The sequence below is a fragment of the Cygnus atratus genome, chromosome 13 (assembly GCF_013377495.2).
Source record: "Cygnus atratus isolate AKBS03 ecotype Queensland, Australia chromosome 13, CAtr_DNAZoo_HiC_assembly, whole genome shotgun sequence".
NCBI lineage: Eukaryota > Metazoa > Chordata > Aves > Anseriformes > Anatidae > Cygnus > Cygnus atratus.
The window spans coordinates 14360001-14382591 of NC_066374.1; the positions used below are offsets into that span (position 1 = coordinate 14360001).

At 39.6% G+C, this 22591-nt stretch overlaps 1 long non-coding RNA gene across 1 annotated transcript in view; it reads left to right on the forward strand.

Moving 5' to 3' along the window:
- Nucleotides 1–492: 492 nt before the first annotated feature.
- LOC126913460 (uncharacterized) overlaps nucleotides 493–22591 on the forward strand; it is a 42073-nt gene continuing 19974 nt past the window's right edge. The window contains exon 1 of the long non-coding RNA XR_007708797.1: nucleotides 493–568. This is a non-coding gene — a long non-coding RNA (uncharacterized LOC126913460). The remainder of the gene's footprint in view (nucleotides 569–22591) is intronic.

Below are 22591 nucleotides of genomic sequence, written 5' to 3' on the forward strand. Positions count from 1 at the left end.
TGGGCTGCCTCTAGTGCACAGCAAGCAACTTTTATGGGCTTGTTCTTTGCTGATAGAGTTTTGGTACTTTAACAGAGAAAAGTCTTTACCCCTTTGCCACTTATTAGAGAAACTATTTTAATTCCGGTGACATTTATAAGTTTTCTAGAATCTAGAAGAAAAGAGTGAATGGGGTAAATGCTACCTGACTCTATGACAATGGCAGTTAAATAATATCACACATGCCCACTGCACTTCTAAATTTGTTTTTCTGCATCTTCTTATATTGTCTTTTATGTCAATCACCCTGGCATCCAACATGGTATTCAATGTAGTTTTTGGAGCCAGACTTCAGTTTCCAGATTTCCCAAAGTGAAAAATTCCTTCCCTGTACCTTCAGCTGTAACACATCTGGGACACAAATCATCTGGCATGGTCATCAAGGCTTAATTTCTGGGAGAAACATTCAAAGAGTGATGCTGCTGATCTGCCTCTTCAGACAGCTCTAGACCTAGCCCGGGAGGAAACCAAGTCCTCTGAAGATCACCGTAATGACCACTCAAGGAACCCTGACTAGTGCCCACCACAGGTACCAATGAAATGAGCTTTCTGGTGGATAATATATGAACCTTCTCTCCCATAAATTAGTATTCCAAGGAAAAAATAAGGGCTATATCTGACTTCACAGAATTCTTTCTGGTTGGGCCCTAGGCAACTCTGAAATGGGTGGGAACTGATTCTCCATTGCCTCATAGCTCAGGCCAGGCTAAGTGCAACTCTGAAACGGCGAACAACGCCCTGTATTTTGCCCTCATTCAGCACTTCAGTGCTCTCAGTGCTGTGCTGGTGCGTTTGGGGCAGCAAAGGCATATGGGATTCAGTGGGGAATTTGATGACTTCCAAGGTCTGACAGAGTAGGATTTTCTTGAAAATGGGAACACTTCCAAGTTCATTCTTTTAACTCAAGCTTTAGCTGCCCTAGATAGAGGGCAAGGTATGGTGCAGAGTTAGTCTTTTGTGCGTGTTCTCACAATGCTGACGACACATCACTTAGACTGATGGGGGTATGCACTTTCTGCTATTTTTAGGCTCCTGCAAACCTAAAGAGGGGGTAAACAACACTGCCCGAGCTAGATAAGAACAAGGTAGCATTGAACAGAACAGGTCGTATGAGGAAATTGTGTGGGATGCTCATTTTTATCATCTGTTTCCTTAATTTAAAATACACAAGAGCATCTTCTGCGCATCAATGCAGCTGTCAGTCACAGAGGTGGCCACTTGACTATAGGACTGATGTACAGTAATAACAACTCCCTTTTTGGCAATTCATCCAGAAGAGTCAAGGGGGAATTCGAGTACCTACTTAAAGCACTAAAAAAGGCTAAGTGCCACTGGAGATGTGCACAAACATTTCACCCCACTGTGAGGAAGAAAAGTGGTGGGGGGTATGGAGAAACCAGGTATTGATGAAACTGTTTCGAACATTCTTTTACCCAGGAATATATATTTGACTCAATACTCAGTATTAATAAGTTTTCCCAAATCTTTTCAACTTTAAGCCAGAGAATTTATTTAAATAAAGGTGAGAGTCAGATTACAATTTAGCTGTAGTTACGTCAAGCTTAACGGTCAGCTAATAAAAGAATGACAAGAAAATACTTAGTTCCAGCTTTCCTGAACTTTAAGCTGTACATTGTGCCTGCAAGAAAGCCAGCCGCTTTCATTTAATTCATCAGAGGAAGAAATATTCTGGAACGGAGGGGGAAGAGCTGGCTGGCTCCTGACGACTACCCAGGGTGGCCAGGCGAGGCCGTGCGAGCTGCATGGATGCCAGATGTAGCACACTGCAGCATCTGGCCGCACCACAGCCGGTGGGGACCAGGCACCTGCGCCAAGCGGGGCCCCCTCTGCCCACTGCTCCCTCAGGTGTGGGGTGACTCCTTCCAACAGCATACAATGACAGTTGTCTATGCTGATGCAGTTTTGAGAATACACAACAGGTATTTTCCTACCTCTGCTGCTGCTAGGACAGTATTGCAACAACCAGGCTACAGTTAATTCAGTATAATTTAAGAGGCAAATTTTACTAAAAAAAAATATATATATATATATATATATATATTTATGCTTAACTCCATATTTTGCTGTGCTCTTCCAATCGATCTATGCAGCATCCAGTGTTTGTTTTTATCTTTGCCTGCAATTAAACCTACAGGAAACGTGGTAAACATAACCTTCCCATAGGGAATATTACTCAGCAAGCCACTGACAAACCACTAGATAAAACACCTAAATGACACCAGCATCAATTTTTCACAAAGAGAGACTGAGATGAACATCTCACAGTAATAATGTTAATTACACTTGGTGGATAAAATGAGAAGAAAAAACACCCAGAGAATTCAGTGAGGAATGCTAAGATCTGTAATGCTTAAATAGCTAAATGCAATTAAAACACTCACTCTTTAGTCATCAGTGCTTTTGCAGCTCTACCCTAGAACATAAACACTGGAGCCAGTGCACTGTGACAACAGAACAGATTTCTGCTTTTCTCTACAGCTGATGTTCCTTTATCTGTGGGATGTTTCACATTTTACAGCTTTTTAAATAAACTTGGCAAAAGTGGACAATCAGATGAGCGTAATGATTAGTAGCCATTTTCCTAAAGCAATCATTTATCCCATAACATATATTTATATTTATATATTTATATCAGAACATATATCAGATCTTTAGCGAAGATCAAGAGAATTTTAATATCGAAAGACATTTAGAGATTTCATACAAGTATAAAACATACCTGAATATACAAAAGTGTTCGACTGAATGCTGCTGAGCAAGTCTGGACTGGGTTCAGCATGGATGTCTTTCCTTCAGGAGCTGTGAGCAGTGGTTCTCAGGGTGCCTCTCAGAACAGATCTTCTTAATCTCAACCATATCAGCACAATAAAGCCTAAGCAGAAAAACAGCTCAAAAGACTGAACCCCTCTGAACCTGTGGCTAGCTCATCTGCAGTTTGTCAAAATCCAGGAAAACGCAGAAAGGCCCAACAGTTCTATGGGTTGGAGTCACCTCCAACATGTTTCACAGGGACAGCTGTGACAACTCGCTCTGATCTGTCCACTGAACAAATTATAACCATAGCATCCCACCCTCTGTCCCTGGCCTTTTTTTTTATGTTTTCCCAATAAATAAATATAATTATATACATATATATATATTTCTAAACTGAGCAAAATAACTGTGTAAATTTGCCTGGAGCTTAAAGGCACTGCCTACACAGATAATCAATCTCCTAACCTCTTGGCCTCTGTGTATCATGAGATGTTTCACTGGAATCCTTTGAATTACGTTTAATTAGTTAGGGCCAATTTAGCTCTGGTTACTTGCATAAACATGCCCTGCTGACCACTCGTTTTGGAACACCTACAGATTTTACAAAATGTTACCCATGTGGTCCAAGAGAGGTTAGAGCAGAGAACTTCAACACTCATACTGCATCATTTCCAGTGTCACCTGCTCTTTTCATTAAGCTACAGATAGCACGGAAGGGAAGCAGAGGAAGTTTTGCAAAACAAATACTTCTACATCTGTCAACATCTTCTAGGGTCTCAGCTAGAAAGAAGTCATTTGTTTTCACTTTCAGTAAGGCCGGGAGAGGATGGAATCATCACCATTAATAATACAGTATTTATAATATAGAAACATCTAAAAGATGCAAACAGGTTCAGAATCTGAACCTGTAAAGGGATGGAGACACAGATGCTGCCCTGAACAGATAATTAGCATTGGAAACTGACAAACAATTGTCTCTACGATAAATAACTCCACTTAAATTGTGGATGGAGACCCAAATAGCTTTCGACAAAAACATGAATCTTGTTACACTGTTCTGACTTTGCACGCTGGAGTCTTTCAATTAATGAATCCACTCCACTGGAAGAAATGCACATCTGATCTTGGCTAAAGGTGGAAGAACTTTGTATTTTCCATGCAGCTTTCCCCGCTTTACATCTTTCCTCTTTTAAATGTGTCTTTGGAGCACACACAGTAGAAGAGGTGTGATATGTCAGTTCACAAATGATTTCAGAACATGGACAGACTAAAAGAATTTGTTTGAGGAAAAAAAAAATCATACACCCACCCCAAATCTGTAAATTCCACTTACAGATTTTCTTTTTTACATTTCTAAGTTAATATTTTATCAAAACTGGAAAGAACTCATGAAATGTTTCCATTTTTATCAAGCCTGTATCCTAGGCCCCAAAAGGTGACACAGTAAAGACAAACAACTTTGCTGCCTTTACTTGAATTATTTCCTCAGTAAGTGATGGGGCTGAGACAAAATTGACAGTCCAGCTACCTGTATGTAAGAAAAGCTTTTAGACAAAATGGCACAGAATGACCAGACTGCCATTTCCACACAATGGTAGCAATGTGAAACAAAAACCCACCTCAGACATTATGAGTGAATTACAGTCCTTATTTTTATCACTGCCAACAAGACCTACATAGCTTTGCAGTTTAAGCTGTTACAAAAGCTGTTGATCCGTACGGGCTATAAACAACTGTCTCCTTTCAGAAATCAGGAAGGACTGTCATTTTTATTAAGCAGGAAAAAAAAAAAAATCAATAAAACATGAGAAGAGACACTGAGAAAACTTGTGTTCCAGCTACTATAGCAACATCTTTTTAATCAATAGGGAGAATGCGATGAATATACAAAGCAATGGACAATACAGCTGCAATTACTACCTCATGTGAGACCATGCTTCATTTGCGTTGTGACATCCAATCAGTCAGAATTAAATTTTGTGTGCTACCCTATGTCCCCAGATCTCTCCTTCAGCTAATCTGTCACATCCTTTACAGAAGAGTTACAAATAAGATTTATCAAGATGACAAATAGAGTTTTCATTCCTACTGTGCGCTGGGCTTGCCGCGCTCAGTGTGCTGTCAGAGGCTCAGCTGCTAAGCAACGCACAGAAACAGAGGGGGAAAGTACCCCCACCTGGTCCAAAATGCCCACCCTTTGGTACACCAAGTGGCAGCAGGAGAAAGGGAATCAATAATCAATTGCACCACGGATGGAATATTTCTACTCTAGACTCTCATGGATCGGGGGAGAAAGGTTAGGTTTATTTGCCACGTCTGATTAAAAACAGCTTTTGGTTTACTGGGTCCTACAGCAAGTTCCTGTTTTCAAATGTTCTTTTTTTTTTATTTTATTTTTGAAGCTGACTCATAAATAACTGATGCTTGGGGCAACCTAATGTCTGCTCTTGTCCTCACCAAGGCAGTGCTCTGACACTTCACACTTTGCCAATGTATTACCTTGACACTTGCATCTCCTCAGTCAGTAGAAAACACAGACAACATACATAACATGGAGCTCAACAGTCAGATTTCAGAGTAATCCACTTCGGAATGCTTTTTAAATTACTATTACATTTATTTCACATTTCCTCATCACCAACCATTGTCAGAATTTACCAGGCCGTGTGTACTACACATTCCACTCACACTGATATTCTACTTTGTACTATTTTATTTTCACTGACCCAAGCACTGAATTTAATTGCCAGCCCTCCTGTATATATCTTTATCACAAAACCAAACAATGTTCTGCTCCTCAGCCGAAAACACTCTTAGCACCAAGGAACTGTCAGGGGAGAGGTTTGGAGTGCTGCTGTTTGTATCTGTAAGACTAAACCTGCTCACAGCCATGGATTCCAGCGTAACAGATTTAGGTGTATAGCCAAAATATCTTAGCTCCATCACAGTGCCCATGACAATCAAGCAAAACACTTACAGCTGAGTTTACAAAGAAGTTATCACAAGGAAACAAGTTTCCATAAGATGATAGATCCAGGTTGCCTCACTGCACTTGGTGTTTGTTCGTACAAAATAAGGAACAACAGAGTTAATTTCCGTCATTTCCACTGAATTTAAATAAATCGGATGCCAGATTTGTAGTTGAAATTTCTTCTCCTTCAACATCATTTGTACAAGAATCTATGATATACATCTACTGTTATTTTCCTGGTTCAGCTTTTCTTAATCTTGTATTATATAGCAGACTTGAGTACTTATAACAGGTTATAGAAAAAACACCCATAGAGCAAAATAGATGGTTCTGTCTACAAGTATTGTTGTGGATGGGATAATTTAGCAGAACAACAGCTCAGAGGCACTTTTAAGAATCTGAATATTACTTAAAGAGCTACATGAGCTCTCTCTGTAGTTTTAGTGACAGTTCTTAGCTGGCTCCTAACAGCTGAAGTACAGATTCATTCCTCCTGTTTCAAATGCGGAGCAGCAAAACCCATCTGAGCTCTTCCCCAGCTCTGATCTGCACTGCACCTGAGTGCCTCCCAGTCTTTGATACACTTATCTTCGCAAGATTCCTTTTAACCAATTTTGCCTGTGGTACTAAATTTGGAGGATATCTACTATCCCGTATCTGAGCACAGCTCTCCAGACAGCCAAGTTGCCTGACTCAGATTGCTATCACTAAGCACTAGCAAGGCTGCATTACCCACAGTGAAAGGAGTGCTACTCAGAAATGCAGAATGATGAAGGGTTTTTGGAAGTTATGCAGACAGAAGAAGGGCTAGTAAACAGGAGATAAATACAAAGTTCAGTGCATAGGCCAAAGTCCCTTGAGGACAGCAATATAACACCATAACCACAATCAAAACAATCAGAATTTTAATTTTTGAGCACAGACTCATTTACCGGGAATGGGACAATGTATATAATATCTAAGAACTGAGTATCAGGAAATTTTCTCCAAGTTTTATCACTATTAAGAAGAAGAACAGGAAAATAAAGGAATTACCATACTGGGTAGAAACTGACGTCCACCTACCCCAGATTCTAAAATATAGTATAGGCACTCTGGCATTATGATACCTCCTCCTCTTTCCCATACCAACTCTATTTGATACTACAAAAGTAGTTTAAATCCTAAAGCATCTGAAAATGTATCCCTGCCAAAAGCTCTATCTACAGCTACTTTGATCACTGGCACTTCATGGATACTGGGAGCCCATGTACAGCACCTCCCAGTTATCCTCACACAAAGCCTAGTTTCTAGAGGGCCTAGTTCAAATTGACTTTATTCCTTTTACCTCCATATATTTATGAAAAATATGGAATTTTGAGTAGAAGTTCAGAAAACCAACGCCCAGCCCCAACTAAAGTCTTCAATAGCCTTTGCAAATACAGTTTAAGCATCTGAGGGGAAATAAATTCACATCTCAGTAACTGGCTTTACCCACAGACCTATTTGTCACACCCATTTTTTGGGCATGTTCCTCAGTTTGTCTGAAGACCCAGCTCTGTTGTTTTAACAGACACTGGATCAAAGTCCTCCTAAGGACATCTGGTTTAAGTTCACTGCACGATCTGCATCAGCAACAAGATGAAGCATTTCCGTATTGAAATCTCTACATATTAAAAGTGCCAGAAAGCTACCTTTGAGTCATGTTGATAAATCCTTGTTTAATAGCTGTCAAGGGAAAGACAGATTAGCCAGAGGGGAGAACTCTGGGCATCCAGCGCTCACAGACGTATCATGTACAATAAAATGCAGATGTAAGGAAAGATCACATCACAGTGCCAGGCAGCATTATGTCTGCCCATAACACTCGGAGATCAGCCTGGATAGGAAAATTGGCATTATAAAGTTTATGCTGTATCTAACACAAACTAGCTGCCAGAGTAAGTGCTACAAAGGTGATCACCTCTTGGTATTGCCATAGGCAGAATGAAACTCTGGAGTCTGTTTTGGCTGCAGAAGTCAACAGCACAAGAAACATGGATTGCTGTACTGTGAGAAACGCAAAGACAGCCTGGCTCCTGGAGAAAGGCGTCACTTTGTTTGCCAGTGACACACAGCTGCAGCTATGAGGGGGTTAACTTGCTTCTTTTGTCAAATATCCATTGCACCCAGGCAGTTACATGAAGTAGATTAATTCAAAATACAAATGCTTTGGCCTTTAGACCAAACACATAACAAAAGCCCATGTTTTCCTGTTCTACCACTGCTGTCTTCTTGAATCTCAGAGATTTGATTACTGGAACTCCAGGATAGCTTTTAAGCAAGTATCTATGTACAGCACTGTTGTGATTTAACTGGGCAGGCAGCTAAGCAGTACACAGCCATTCACTCATTCCCCCTGCCCAGTGAGATGGGTGAGAGAATGGGAAAAAAGGTAAAGGGTTGAGACAAAAACAGAAAACGAAGGGAAAACTATAATGATTACGATAACAATAATAAAAGAATATATAAAACAATTGATGTACAACGCAATTGCTCACCACTGACCGATGCCCAGCCAGTCCCAGATGGCATTAGACCACCGGCCAACTCCACCCAGCTTAATTTTCCAGCGTGAAACCATATGGTATGGAACATCCCTTTGGTCTGTCCAGGTCAGCTGTCCTGGTTCTGTTCTCTCCCAGCTTCTTGTGTACCCCTGGCCTCCTTGCTGGCAGGGCACTGTGAGAAGCTGAAAAGTCCTTAATGTAAATACTGCTCGGTAACAACTAAAACATCATCGGGTTATCAACATTATTCTCATCCTAAATCCAAAACACAGCACTATACCAGCTACGAGGAAGAAAATTAACTCTACCACATCCAAAACCAGGACAAACATCTGGACCACTTTTCATACTGTGCAGTATTTTTGTCATGTAATGCTCAGGGTCAGGGTCTTGTGCATGACTGAGTCCAGATGTAATATTTATAGATAAAATCTTTACAAACAGCACACAAAATCCCAGTGGGGGCATCCCACAAGTCTCTGATGTATAGCAAGTTTAATCTTCCTGAATAATTGTTTTCCTTCCCATCCCACACTGGTGTATTTTTCTCTATCTTAATTTATTTTAATAAAACATACATTTGTTTGGAAACAGCATATATTATTGAGCTGCTCCTGGTTTAGAAAACAGAATCATTAACATGATACAGCACACAAGTGCATCTCCAGTTCATGTTATTTTCTGCTTTGTCAGTTTGACTCAGTCTGTTTTAAATTGCACAAGCTATTTTTAATGGCCTTTTTGCAATTCAAATTTGCATTCTGTAAGTATAACTGGAAAGATAACAGTTCATTTTCAGTCTTGCACTCAAATCTGTTGAAGGAAGCTTTACTAACTGTTGAATATTCTGTTATTTAAACTGCCTTTTTGACTGTATTAATTTTAAAACAAAATTTTCTTTAAAAAGTTAGATCTATGACATGAAGTGAGAAAAGGTGAGGGCAGGCAGGCTCCAAGAAGCCCAGCAATATGGATGCTTCACAACAGCAAATTTGAACTAGAGCTTGGTGAGTGGGGACATTTATCCCAAGCTGGCTGTGACAGAGTAACAACAGCATCAAGCCTCTGTGGCTTGGGATCCTAAATTAGAACCTGAAAACCAACCCATGATGGAGACTCAGGGGTTTGAAAAGAAAAAAAAAATCCAGAAAAATCTTCTGGATTTTTCCAACTCTTTTTCTCCCTTGGCCACTGTACTCAATGCAGAAGTGCTCTGCCGATGTTTTGGAAAACGTTCTGGTTTCCCTTGCATCTCCTGGACATACCATAATGTTGCAGGAAAATAGAAAGCACAGCACAGAATGCAATCAGCTGCCTCCTTGCATGCAATTCTGTTTCCTTGGCCCAAGCCTCGGACTGAGTCATGAATCACAGAGCATTTTGCCCTAATTTAAAAAGATAACTGTAAAAGAAACTTGTATATAAAATTGCCTTGGGTAATAATAATTTTCCTGACTCTATAATGCAGTGTTAGAATAATTATTACGTTCTTGGTGTTGTGGGGCCAAAGAAAAGCTGGCATCAGGGAACAGCACTGAAAAGGGCTCAGAAAGCATCTAGCAGTGGTGGCAGCTGCTGCAGAGAGCGCGGCCTATAGGGCGCCAGCATGGTCTAGCACATTCTCACCAACCACAGTGATCGCATTCTGTGGAGGATGGAAATCTGTGGTATGGAGAAACTAGTACGCAGGTTAGTCACCGGCATTTGGGTCTCTGTCAGGCTTTTGTGACAGACTCCATAATTTTGATGAGACAGTATCAATAATTAGAACTACTGAATCTCGCGAAGGCCACACAGCTCCGTGTCTCTGGTGGTGTGCCCATTTCAGTCCTGCTGAACTGACAGACTATTTCCTTGAGCTCAAACTCACCCAGTCCATGAGCCGGTTCTCACCTCCTCTGTCCCCTCTGAGTATTGCTTAGCCACACTCAGACATTTTAACATATAAGATCAAACCTATTATGGTATAGTCTTCTACTAAAATGCCTTCACAGCTGTATATTGAAGAGGTGAAAGGGCAGAACAAGATTTGGTAATTATAGGACTATGTTAAATTCATTCTAAGACTCTGATTTAGAAGATCACGATGAAAAAATGTATAATTGAAAAGTGCCCTAGTAGAGCAGCAGGGCTCCTACACGCTCTGGATTCCCGGGGTACCTGCAGATGAAGAAAACTTTCATGTCAAGACTCTCATTAGGCATGCACAAGGCTTTAAAAAAAGTAAAGTTTACTTTTGAATTCTACAACCATAAAAATGTAATTAGCAGAAAAAGAGGGTATAAGTAAACCTGCTTGGACATTCATGTATTCAAAGTGATGTGTGCTCTGAGATCCACACAAATCAACGAAGGAGCTACGCCCAGCTTCAGCGCTGTCGAAGACACCCAGGCTTTACATCACAGCTCACTAACAACCCCATTCCATGCATTTTGCACATGGGGCTTAAACCAACATGTTGCTGTACTGGCCCATGCAGCACCACTCCTTTTAGCTTGAAAGAGTCAGAGGAGCACCAAGTCCAGCCCTGGTTTTGGGGCACTTAGGGCAATGCTCAGTGAAGAGCAAGTGGGGACAGAGGCCACCTCTCTCCGTGGTCAAGGAGCTGTGCCTGCCTGCACAAGAGCCACCAGGCCATGGCACCCCAGCCGTGCCATACTGCCCTTGATGCACACACACCACCTCACTTCCCACAGCCACTAGCATGATACTGCACTGCTGAGTGCTAATGACAAAGTTTTAAATCCTTTGCTATTTTCCTTCAGCAACAGCAGTTCAATAGCCCATTTCCTGTCTTTGGCTTTGCTGCTGAATAGGCAATTTTTCTCAAGTAACTTCTCATTTTTTTCCCCGAGTCAGCTTGCTGCAGCATCTATCTGAGCAGTCATTTACTATGAGTTCTTTACTCCAAAGCTTATTATCTACCATTTATCTGCATTGAGCTGTGCTGCCCTATTACAACCCAGGTACTCAAATTAATCCTCTTCATGTATCAGATTAAATTGTTTCTCATTATCTACTTGACTCTCAATTCAGTACCATTTGTAAAACTAAAACCTACTTTTCGATATTATTAATCAAGACATTTTTTATGTGACAAAAAGCTATTGTATCCCAATCTGAATCATCTAAAATGGTTCAAGTAATATTTCTTCTGCTTGCCAAACTTGAATTTTTCCCTCTTCTTTTTACTTCCTCCTGAAGTCCCACTCTGTAATCGGTTCCATGCAACATTTAATGCATATTTCTCTAACGTGTGTTGTCTGCTTGTAGCTGAAGGTTTTCAGTGATCAATATTTTACATAATTAAATCAATTGTGCATCTGCTCTAGGATCCCTGACAAAACAGTTTCCTATGGCTTTGTTAAAATGAATTTAAAAGACAATTTTCTTGATCACAAGCAGCACAGCATTCTTCTTTCCTTAGTTATATGATCATTTGTGCCAATTTCTTACACTTTAATTTGTTGCAGATTTGGGGGAGGGGTTTCAAATGCGTGTAATTTTAAAATAAATTGTCAATCACCTTAAAATTTGCCAGCATCTGAATTCTATTTGATAACAAAGACACTAATAACCCTGCAGAAAATATGCATGTTTCCCTGCTTTGATTAACTCTCATTAATTACACCACTCCAATTAGTTACTCATAATTCACCACACCATTACATCTGAAACATATGTGGCCTCTTTTCCCAACCCTCCCCACCTTCTCATCCTGCGTAACCCCGATCTAAGTGCAATTTGGATGCTTAGGAGATCTCTCTTGGGGAAAAAAGAGCAATGCAAAGGCTAAGTCTTCTTCACGTGCCTGAGATGCACAGAGAGGGGAATACCGAGACAGCAGGCTTGAAAGAGATAAGAAATGCCTCTTGTGGGCATGCCTATGGAGGTTTTTAGGGCCACAGTATTCTGACAACATCCCCTGTTCACACGATGGTTTGTAATCGTAGTGTACAATTATGACCTTGGAAACAGGGTTGTTCTCAATTCATAAGAAGCATAAGACTCAGGCTTGAGGAGCTGTTAGGGAAAGCCTGCCCACACCTTCTCTCTCCAACTCCAGAACTTATAAGAACATTTTCAGAGCGCTAAATTCCCTCTACTGTATTTAACTACTTTTAAAATGGCAGAGGAGGGAAAATCAGAAATAAAAAATGACACATGCTTAAAATTAAATTTAAGAATGGCTTTGTTCCAGCAGAGAACAGCCTGGTATCACTCAGTCACCTCAGTCATTAAACACACTTCAGTCCTGACTGAAGGGCATGCCTGCCTCTTTCTCCAAATACCTTGGCATGGGAGGACTCTCACTAACATACTACCCCTCAAGAACTTCCTAGTGTATTGGTTTGGTCGACAGACATCTGCTAGAAAATAAATGAGTTTTGAAGTCCACTGACAACAACCTCCAAAATTTAGGCTCATGAACTATCTGGAAATAATTTCCTACTGGGTCCCAGATCCTTTTGAAGTAAGTTTTATTAAAAATAAATAAAATAAAAATCAAAAGCTGGACGAATAGAGGTGTTGTGGAAGCTGGCCCAAAGGCTGGCCCAATCTCTTCCCTGTGGATGGGGGAGCCACAAGTCTCCCTGACACCCCACTTCCTGGCATGATGCTAGAACAAGCTGCCCCAAGACAGACCCTCTGCAGCTAGTGCAAAGTGGCTGAGGAACTTCCCTTATACAGGATTCAACACAAACTAAATTTCCATTAAATTTCCTAAGTATATTCTAATAAGAACCTTTATGCAATTCTTTAAATACACCAAAACTTAGTCTATCTAGAAAACAGGTAAGACATAGGATGTTTTATAAGTGGAAATCACTGCATCAACCATTTTTCAGATCAATTTCTTTTGAGAGGAAAATAGACCACCAAGAAAACACTTTTTTTCATGAAAAAAAAGTTATAATAATCTTTAGGCTGCATCCTGCTTAATTATAAGTCCAAGGAACACTTATTTTGAAGAAAAGGTTATTAGCAAATTACTAATGGAAAAAAAGTTTTTTAATTTCTTCCCTCTTGAAGATGAGATGCCTTTCAAAGAGATATATTTGAGTCTAAGCACTGTGCTTAATACCATAGTCTGGAAGAGATTCTGTGGCCTCCATTATCCAGATGATCTAATCACTTCTTCTCTGAGTCATGGCAGCCCACTTGCAATCCAGAAAGATCTAATCCTCTCAGGACTGAAATCCAAGTAGAAAACTTACTACTGTGCTTTGTTCATGACGTTAGCTCCATACTTCCTACTGGAATACTCTTCTATGCTGAACGCTACTTAATTCACACACAATTCACACAGAAAGATCTTTTTTCCTTGTTGAATCTCCAGCTCCCACTGCTTAATAGGAGACGTGAACTTACATCAGTTATTAGAAAGTTGACACTATTCAGCACTTTTTATACCTAGTCACAACACCTCTGCATTAATTGCCCTAATAAGTAATTTTGCCATGAAGAACAATTTGACATGCTGTGCAGATTCTAATCTGGTCTCTGCATTGACATTTTCCTTCATTCACTATGAGAAAGGAGAACATACTTCTGGCTCTCCCATTATTCAACACTAATAAACTTAATTATAGTATAGAGGTTACAGAAAAAAAATCAAGACTGTCTTTAGCTATTTCAAACATTTGTTAATTATTAAGGAAGCACACAGTTCAATTACAGTAGACGTTTATATGACCTCGGTGGAAAGGGAACTAAAAGGTGAGGTAACATTCTTAAAGGAATAATTTAAGGTCACTGAAAAGCTTCTTCTGACCATCAAAGGAGGTTTCAATGACCTAGTGCAAATAAGAACCAAGACTATTACTTTAATGAAATTGCATACTTAAGTGGAAATACACTGTCCTGGGACAACAGCAATTGCTGTTGCAGGGTAGCTTACTAGTCAATAAATGTTGAATATTTTTAAGCTGAACCTATGCCAGTGCAAGTCAGCAAGCACAACAGTCTCTTCTCTATGAAGAGGACATTTGCTAGTGTTTCTGCTGGTTAATCTTTTAACTTCCAGTCCTTGAAGCCCTGACATCCAAGGGGGAAAATATATGGCTAGTGTAAAACACATGCAATTACATTCTCATATTCTTATGTACTTCAAATTCCTAGCTGTTCTTGCATTCATAGCTTGTACTTACTAAGTTTTCATTGATGCTCTTTTTCTATGCCAAACACTGTCAGAGAAAACATGCTCTGTAGAGGTATGAACAGATAAGACTAGAGATCTTTACCTGCATTTGTTACATGCAATATAACTTGAACTTACTGTTTGGAAGTGGACATGGAAACATATAATTTGGTCTCCTTTTACATAAGATGATTATTTGCTAGCAGTAAGAGACCAAGACATTTCACTGGTTTGCCTGTTTCCAGTCTCTAACCAGAAGATTTAAGAAAAAAAAAATTTTCCAAGGAAAGTACTTCTCAGCCCAGGAAATATACACTTTTGGACAGAGGGGATTAAAAAAGGCGGACTTGGGCATCAGTCTTTAATAAAACACATGACTTTTTGAAAATAAAAATGGAGTCCTCCCATGCAAAAGGAACATGAAAAACATTTTGGAAGAAGAATAGGATAATTCTCCAAAACTCCAAAAAAAAAAAAAAGAGAAAAATAATGTGTTTAGGAGAAAAAAAAAAAAAAAAAGTATTTTCTTAGCTGAATTTACTTTCCCAGATTGGACACAATCAATTTATAAAATGCAAAGTTCCTAATGAAATGTGACCTATGCAATTAAATTATATGGCACACTCACACAGTCAAATCCCTTTTTTGTTGAACCACTTTTTTTCTTTAATAAGAAACATTTTATGAAAGTACTTCCCTCGTAACTCTTCATGTAACAGACACCTTGAAAATCTACAGAAGACATAGTTCCGGAAAAGATCTCAGTTATGCGCATGTTCTTCTTTCTCCCCTCTTATTTGGTTTCAATAGACTGCTGAAAAAAAGTGCTATTAGGAGTAGCTGAAGCAAGCAAAGCGATTATCACCTGCTCTTTATAGGACCCTTGGTGCAGCTAGGCTTAACAGAGAAGCAGAGGATTCCTAGAACTTTCGCCAGCTCCACTGACAAAATCAACTGTGAGTACCTAGTCTCTCAAGAAATTAGAAGAAAGCATTGCATTGGGAATCGGGTCCTCAGCCAATGCTCGCTCCACTCCTGCAATTCCCTTTGCTTCATAGCTTTAAGATCCATTGACTTAAAATGGTGCTATGCCAATCTGAAGAAGTTATATTACACAGGAAATAACAAGTCCTATTATTATAATGATGGAGAAATTAGGCATCAACTATCCCATACTCTATAACATTGTCACGACCAAGTTTTTAAAGACTATAAATGAGCCCTAAACTATTGGTGAATTTGCCCAAACTACCAACTGCAAAAGTCAATCTGTCTTGATCCTTCCCTGGAGCCCCATCCTGAATCAAAGTAGTACAAATGAACATTTCAGTTGAAGTTTCCTTTCCAACCAACTTAGAGCAACAGAAGTCTCTTGAGAAATTTAGTGTATGAGTTTAGATTTACACATTTTTCCTTATAAACATTGATCTACGTATCAAAAAAACCTCCTATAGATATGTCCTTAAAAGTGAGCGTTCTTCACAGACACCAGCTCCAAGAGATTAAAAAGCTGACTGCATTTTACCAGGTGCTCCTCCTGCCTCCCAGCCAGACTTCTTTCCCTAGCACTAAACAAAAAGAAGGTGGACTTCATACAGCAACAATAGATCGTTCAGACATTGACTCAGAGGGAAATAGAATGACTCAGGGAACATAGGATATATAGAAAGATTGTTATGAAAAAAAACCCACAACCAACCAACCAACCAAACAAACAAAAATAAAACACCCAACCACCAAGGAATGAAGGCAGAGAATTTGGCACCTGAATAGGAAAGATCTCCTGTAAGAGTGCAGAACTAAGTATAGAACTCCTGTAACACCTAGTTCAGTCACTGGTACCTTTCAAACGTATGTGATGAAATCTTTGGGGATGTATTACAGAACTCAGATGATAAGTTGACCTGAAGCCAACTAACACTCTCTCTGCATCCATCCCAGGTTGACTGAATTCCAATTTTATCCATAAATAAGAGTCTGGCCAAGGACTTACAATGAAAAATGTAGCCCAGCATCCATATCAACATCACTCTGTTGGAAATAAGCTGACTTTAAAAGCTGGTAGTAAAGCCCTTAAAAAAAAAAATTTAAACCTGGCAGGAGTGTTGGAGGTTTTTTTTGTTTTGTTTTGTTTTAAAAAAGATGTCCTTCTGAGACATTAGTTTTTAAAAGGCACCTTTTCAATTCTGTTGAGGCAGTACAAATTCTCCTTTAGGAGGGATTATATAGAGAAAAAATTGTTCAAGTGTTACCCCATGTTTTTTCTCATTCTCTTGGACAAAAAACAAAACAAAACAAAACTACACACACTGTCACTCACATATGCAAATTAAAGAATTTGACCATAAATACACCTGATCAGATGTAAACTGTCAGCATTCTTGAGAAGTCAATATACTTCACTAACTTACTTCAGCTTAGGATATGGAAAACTACCTGTGTGGTTAGAATCCACTATTTAGATGATCAAATAATTTCATACACCTGACAGTGTGCACAGAGCAATGAATTTGGAGTTAGAGAAGAACCTGTTGTGCCTAGTGCATCTGGCTGGTCAACTCATGGGGTCAGATCTCCATAGGGTGATGCCAAACAACCTCAATCTCTGTCCTCTCCAGGCCATTTCACTTACTTTCAAGTTTTCATCCAGAAGAGGCTTCAAACTCCTCTCTTATTCAGTAGCCCTCTAGCTCTCTTGGAGCTCAGAGAGGTCTTTTTCAGTTCTGGATCTCACCTGCAGCCAACAAGATAATCTGAAAGAACTCTGCTCACCTGTCCATACCACCAGCTTCCCAATCACTCTCTTAGCAGACTTTTCTTCCCCTTCACAGAACTCACATTTTCCCATCTCAAACTCTCCCCCTCACAACTATGATTCCTTACAGTTAAAAGTGCCCTCTCTTCTTCTGCTGATCTTTATACCCATTCTCCTATCAGAACTTGCCTTCGCACCCAGTCTCTCTTTCCTCTTGATGATTATTCTCTGGTTATTTGCAACTTGCTTTCAAAATAAAATTAATAGGAATGGAGATTTTAAAAGTTTCAGCAAATGAATCGTAATTATCTTCAAAAGTGTCCTTAGCAGAAATGACCTAAAAACTCATCAGAGTTCTCAGGGTTCCCAATGGCACCAGCCTGCACAAGCTGAGCATCGACAGACATTACATCCTAAAGTATGTTCTCCTGTATTCCGAATGTGAGAAAAATAGTATTTAAATTCAAAACAGGCATCCTTAAGAAAACATATATCTTAGTGTGCCAAAGAAGCAGCGGCTTTTCTCAGCAAGAGAAATTGCTGTCCCTTAAAAACAACATGCTAATTTTTCATTATGAGTTTATCACTTTTAAAGAGGAGGAGTCCATATTAACTCAAGAACCTTATAGTGATCTGCTTAGTCTTCCTCAAGGCTAATCAGCATGCCTTGAAGGTAGGTGGCTAAACAACCTAGCAGACAAGTGATTTTAAATAACCTCCTTGTCTGTTATTTAGAGGGAAACTGTCAAGGGGCAAAGGAATTTTTCAAGCAGAGCATTCATCTGAATTTTAGAGGAAATATAACTTCCACTACAGTAACAATTTCATATCATAAAAAATATTCTTCAAAACCAGAAGGAGAGTTTGCTTTGACTTAAAGCTTCTCTGAACTTTGAAATAATTAGCACCATATATTTTTATCCAGAACCAGTGTTATAATGACTGTACATTTCACTGCATGTATTAAATGCACTACAAGAAATATTTCAGTTATTACGATAATTTCCTAAGCATGTTCCTTTGTTATTAGTACAAAGACCAGCAAACTTTCTCACCACTTTTACATTCATCTAATATTCAAGTGATTTAAGAAACTGATTACTTGCATTTGGCAGATCAAGTCCCATTTGAATTTTTGCTACTACTGTTTTAGTACATATTTAATCAAAACATCATAAGAAGGCCAACAACACAAACTCTACTGGGTTAACATTAATAGCTCATCATTAAAAGAGAATACAATGAGTTTGAGAACGTTAAATATTTTCTACTAACAATATTTGAAAGACGCCAGCTACATCTGATGTCAGCTTTGCCACCTCTCTGGAATGAGAGAGATCGATCATACTCACCTGAGAAACAGCGACTAAAGAGCAAAACTTGGTCTTTGACTATCAACTCAGACAAGCTGGATTTGTGGAAGAAGAAAAACAGGAGCAGGCACCAATTAAGCAAAGGCACACAACTGAAATAAACCTTACATTTTTAACAACTCTTTCAACTTTCTTATTTGGCATCACCTATTGCAGAAATGAAAAAACGTTTGGCTGCTCAGAGGAAAGCCAGGAGAACAGACTGTCAGTCACCACAAATGTGGTTTATGCTGTTAATGCCTTTATCAAAAGACAGAAAACTTAACACAGTGTTCACTGCAGTACCAGATTCTCGTGCTGAAGACTGTCTTCATGGCTGGCTTATTCTGCAGCCCAATCTGTCTTCACAACACTGAAAAGTTGGTAAAGCTTTCCAACCAATGATCTCTGTGAAGGCAGGCAGGAGGTATCAGGGAAAACAGCCCTATCTCCAAAGTCAGTAGCCAACAGTTTGACAAGTTTCATGATGGTTTATTGATGCAACTTCCACAGATGTAGTACCAGCTTGCAGTATGGAGTAAGTTCTGCTGATACAGATACTTTTTCACCCTCTGTAGTAAGTCTCACTGTTTCATCCCCTAATGATGTGAGGCTCTAGGGACAGCTAAGCCTCTACCCTTTTTATAAAGGTTGCACAGAACAAAGCTGAAGAATGAAATGTGCCTCTTCTACAAGATGAAAGGAAGGAAACCTTGAGACTGGTGTGTTGTATCCGGCAGGCAAGTCAAGCATAAGGAGAAAGGTTAAGCTGTTATTTAAAAAATATTTATTAAGAAACCAAACCTCAACTGGAGAAATTAAGAGAAAGTAGTATTGGTCTACTTAATTTTTCTTCTGTATGGGGTTCAAGACAAACAATCAAGATGCTTAGCTATTTCCCTAACATTACGCCCACTTACCACTCTACATTAACATTCTTCCAACTTCTCCATGTCAAGAGCCATACAAAACAAATTATAATCTGTCTTAATGATGCTGGCACAAATCTCAAGAGCGTCCACTAGTTTTTATTTTGTTGTGAAAGCTAAATTTGACTAACTTGTTTATAATAGTGAGAAATAACACAGCTGCACCAATAACCTTTGTAGAAGGGACTATTGCATAACATGGAAATGTCAAGCATGAAGGACAGCTGGCACCTAAAGACTTCTTCTGCAGAGTCAATATGTTGCTTATATTCTTTATTTTTTTCCTTGCTAAATCAACATGCAAGAATTATTTAGTTTACCTGAAAAATGTGACAGATATTTAACTATTTATACCTCCTCTATATCACTGCATACCCTAATCTTAACCTCTTTATGAACATCTTTTGAAGGTAACCTCCATCTCCTCCCCAGTGAGCAAGACTAGTCATCAGGCTTTGATGCTAACATAGATCTTTTCTTCTCCAGACCATCCTAGAGGTATGGAGTCTGTTAGGCTTTCTGATAAACCTTGACATTTGTTTTGGCTTCACTTTTGTGCATTCAGATGTATCTGTTACTGAATGTCCAAACTGCTGATAGAACAAAGAGCAGAAACGTGAGTTAGGTATCAGCTGTGCTAACCCTAGAACTGGTAAGCATAGACCCACTGCAACATAACACTGTGAGCAACTTAAGATGGTTTTCACTGCGACAACTATTACTGTTGCATGTTGATGCACTGTGCCGTATAGATATGGGACATCAGCTAGGGGATCTCTGTAGCATGCTCCACTGCACTGTGTAGACATGCTTAAATGCTTTTGTAAGTGATTATCCTCGGAAAAGAAGCTTTGCAGTGATAGCCAAAAAGTTTAACAATTTGTTTCTGGAGCTTTCCTAACCTAGAACAGCATGAAAAACTGGTATGCTCCCAATCCGAAAGCCAATATTCAAATACTACAGCCATTACCACTGATAAAAGGTCGTGCAATAATTATGATGGACCATGTAGTTGAATAAGGTACAAAGATCTCTTATTATTAATAAAGAACTACATCATCTTATTTAAGATGAGGACAGTTTGAAGAGCAGCCTGATGCTTTCTCAGGAGAATCGTGGAATGTAAATGTAGCAAGACAAAGGCCTTCCTCCATACAAGGAGCACTCCTTGAAGCTCTCAAAGAGTCCTTTAAAAGATGAGATGAGAAAAGCACATCTGTGTGACTCATTTGGTCTAAATATCCTACTTTAGATACGCTAAGTGTCAGATACCAGCTCCATAATGAATACTTATTCTGAGATTAGAGCAAAATAGTGTCATAGATAAAAGATTTGCCCCTAAGAGCACACAGGTAGGTAAGAATTCTCTTTAGGTCGCCACGACCTGTTCAGCAATAAGGCCAGCTCCAGTTTGAGAATTAAAATCCACGGTCTTGAAATAAAAGCTCTAAGGCTACTCTTAATGCCATTACTTAGTTAAGCTTCTCTGACACTACAGAGTGTGAATTTGGCAAACGTCACAATTAGAGCTGCACATTTGTGTTGTTTCACCAGGAAAACTCAGTACCAAAAGCACTTAATTTCCAACTTGTGACCAGGCGAGGTGGCAGACAGAAGCACTGTGAGGTCTCCTCAACTCTTGGTGCCTTCCTGGTTTATCTGTTATCTGTAGATTTGGGACCATCCATTTGATGGCTCAATGAGGACAGTCACCAAGAAATCAGGTGGAAAGGATACTGGAAAATCAGCACTCACTGAAATCAACACTGAAATTTGACTGTGTTTTACAGACATCAGGAAACACCTGGGCATTAAAGAATATGTCCAGCAGCCAAAAGAACAGTCCAAAAGCTAGGCATGTCACACTCCCAAAACTTCAAAAGATAAACAGTGAAGTACTTAATGCTCAGCTGATTCAGTAGGAGGTGTTATTGATACTAACATGGATGAGATGTCCGAATAGCTTTGAGAAACATGTCTTTCACTTCCCTCTTTCTAACTGGAATCATTAAACGTTCCTACTTCACAAGAGTATTGTGAGGATAAGCATGTTCAATCACAAATGGTTGTAGCAATAAGGACCATATAAACTCCTAAGAGAGTAAGAAAAGAAGAAATAAAATTAAACTACAATGGGGCTCTGATCTCATTTGCAGACAAGTAAATATTGAGTAAATCTTGGATTTTGGTGGAATTACTCTGGATTTGCACTCTCTGAGCCTGAACCCGAGCCAGGCCCAGGCTATGTTCAGGTAAGCTCATTAAATACATCCCATCCCCTTTGACTCTGCTGGGAGCACTCAAATGTTTAAAGTTAATCATGTGCTTAAAGGCTTTGGAGGATCAGGGCAAGAGGGCTCAGCCACTCACAGAACTGAGCTGTTCTGCTTTATGTACTAAGCATCTGAAGAAAGTAAGAGTGCTGTTGTCACCACTTCCTCCCAATGCCCTGAAATAGAAGGTTGTCACTTAATCACTCAAACCAAAGTTGCTTTCCCTTGGGGGAAAAGCCATTTTAACTGCGGCAGCTTTAGACCTTTGGCTTTTGTGGTCTCTGTCACTCCTTCTAGATCATTCTTCATAACAGATATGATCCCATAGCTGCAGCAACTCCAGAGAGACAGAATTTAGAGCTTATTTTCATTTGATATTGGACAAGGTTCAGGCATTGCACATTGCTTCTTCTTGCCAGTGCCAGGACTCAAGGCAGGGTGAAAACCTCACGTTCCCTGCAGGAGGACTGAGAGGTGCTCAGTCCTCCTACAGGGAGGAAGAAGGGGTCTTTGCTGAGGGAAAGGGTGATGATGAGAGCACTGAGGGCTGCAGGGCCCAACACGAAGCAATAGCAGACTGTCTGCCCTCCCTTACTCCTTTCTCAGGGCTGAATTGCTCCAGGCAAGACTGCTTATCTGCAGCAGGAAAGGGTTAAATACTCCTACTGGCAAAAGCCTGGGAAAACGGGAAAGCAAGTCTTCACTTTTCACCTCAGAAAGCCTTTACACCTTCTGAAAGCTGAAGACATGATGAAAAGCATCTTGGAAGACGAAAAAATGTGATCAATTAATATCAAGGCAGCACAACCCTCATAATGTGATCCTAT